Below are 2,204 nucleotides of genomic sequence, written 5' to 3' on the forward strand. Positions count from 1 at the left end.
TTTTTTACCATAACTCAGCCGTAACTACATCTCATAAGTCAGCCATTTTTCATAACTCAGCCAGTCGGAAAATGGCAACTCAGCCGTGTCGTTGTGATAACTCAGTCAAAATTTTGACAACTCAACCGTGTCGTAGCGATAACTCAGCCAAAATCTTGACAACTCAACCATCAGGTGAAAACTCAGCCATTACTACAGCTGAGTTATGCGCATAACTCAGCCAAATTTAATAAGTCAGCCATAACTCTTGGCTGACTTATAAGCGTAACTCAGCCAGATTTTCATAAGTCAGCCGTCCGCTCTTACTCAAATGTTTTTTTGAGTAACTCAGCCGCAACATACCTATAATTCAGCCGCAACATACTCTGTATCGTGTTACGGCTGAGTTATGGTACACGTCAGCGATTTCTGACGTGGCGTCTGACGTGGCAATGGTATTTTTGTAATAACGTTTTTTCCGGTAACATAAAACAGGGGCACGCTGGGTATTTTGGAAATACCCGAAACATTCTAGTAATAAAAAAGTTTTTTGTAGATTCTGGTAATATTACCTAAAATGAGTAACATTTGAGTAATTCACCCTTGTTTGATTTTGTATCGAATTTAATTTAAGCTGTCTATGTATTGTGTTTGAGTTTGTCTTCAATTTGATTTTGTTGTAGGCCTCTGTTGTCTTTTGTTTCTTTGATTGGTTTAGCTTATTGTACAAATATAGCTCACAGTTCTTTGTGGAATTTTTATTGCAGCTTGGTTCTACTACAATTGGAGTGAAGACTAACGAATGAGTTTGCCTGCTGTGAAGAAGCAGATCACTTCACCGTTGCTGGTATGGTTTTTAACATTGAATTCTCTAGTATGGTTTGTGTTTCAGTTTTTTTTTTTGTGTTTGTGTTTCAGTTTCCTGCAATGTGTTTGTGTGTAATGGGATTATGATTTATATAAGTTGACTGTTGGTTTTAATCTTGAATCGGTCCTTTAATGTTCTGTGAATGCTTGAAAATTTCAACTGACATGTTGGCGGATCCTTATATGTATGTTCTAATAATGTCTCAATCGGTTATTGTTTGTGTTCTCCTCTTGTGGCTCATTTTCTTGCATTGTGTTTGTTTTCTCAATCGGTTATGTTGATGTCTGTGGAATTTTTATTGCAGGGATTATCGACTGCTTCTGATGATCTCGTATGGTGAGCCATCAATGTAGAGTCCACAACACAAGGGCTATGTTTTATAATCTAGATCTCTCATCTCACAACTTTGTATGTGTTATTCACTTTGTATTACAAGTGTTGAGTTTTCAAAAATTCAAATTTTTAGAACCAAATGGTTCTACCATTGGAGCAAAAAAAAACTTTTAGAATCTCATGTATCTAAACTTACTTTTTGCATTATTTTTATTGTTTTTAACAAGAAAATTTAGAACCATTTGGTTCTACCGTTGGTGATGCTCTAAGCCAAAAAACATGGTCACACCCTTGAAGAAAGAAGATCTTGTGATAAATGATTTGTTGTCAGGTCTCTCCCTGAAGTCAATGACTATGTGGTTTAAAATAGCCAAAAATAGCATATTCTAATTGTTTCTAACCGCACAACCCTATGATAGAACAACAAGTATGCAATGGAGAGACCACCATTAGTCTTGATGTCAGATTGAGTAAACGCTGAAACATTACTATCACTAAAACAAAATCATTTGTTCTCGTTCAACTTAGTAGACGCAATATAATGATCACCAACCAGGCCACCATCCTTGTGATCACTTATGACATAAAGTTCAAAAACATACTGACTATCTTTCTTCTTTACGAACTTACGCAAATATAGATTAGTGTATTAGAAAATCTACCAATGTTTCAATATTCTCGACAATACTGATATAGGCGAACCGTTTCATGTGAAATACAACTACATGAAGTGATCTATGGAACTTGATTCTCTTCCACAATCCTGACAACCCAGATTTGATTTGAACTTACTTGGAAAACATCTTTTATCACTGAGTTGTTTCGGCCATTTGTGAGATTTTGATCAAGATTACCCAAGAGGGAAACAAGTAATTCATGTGAATCATGTTGATCAGTAAAAAGAAACAAGTCTCTCAAAATATTACCAATTGCAATCACCATACTGAACGACCATCTGCATTTATCAAATTTTATAAGAAAATTAGTGGTCGTGTTAAACAAAATAAAAAATTAGTGGTCATTT

This window comes from Camelina sativa, chromosome 17 (genome assembly GCF_000633955.1).
Source record: "Camelina sativa cultivar DH55 chromosome 17, Cs, whole genome shotgun sequence".
Taxonomy (NCBI): domain Eukaryota; kingdom Viridiplantae; phylum Streptophyta; class Magnoliopsida; order Brassicales; family Brassicaceae; genus Camelina; species Camelina sativa.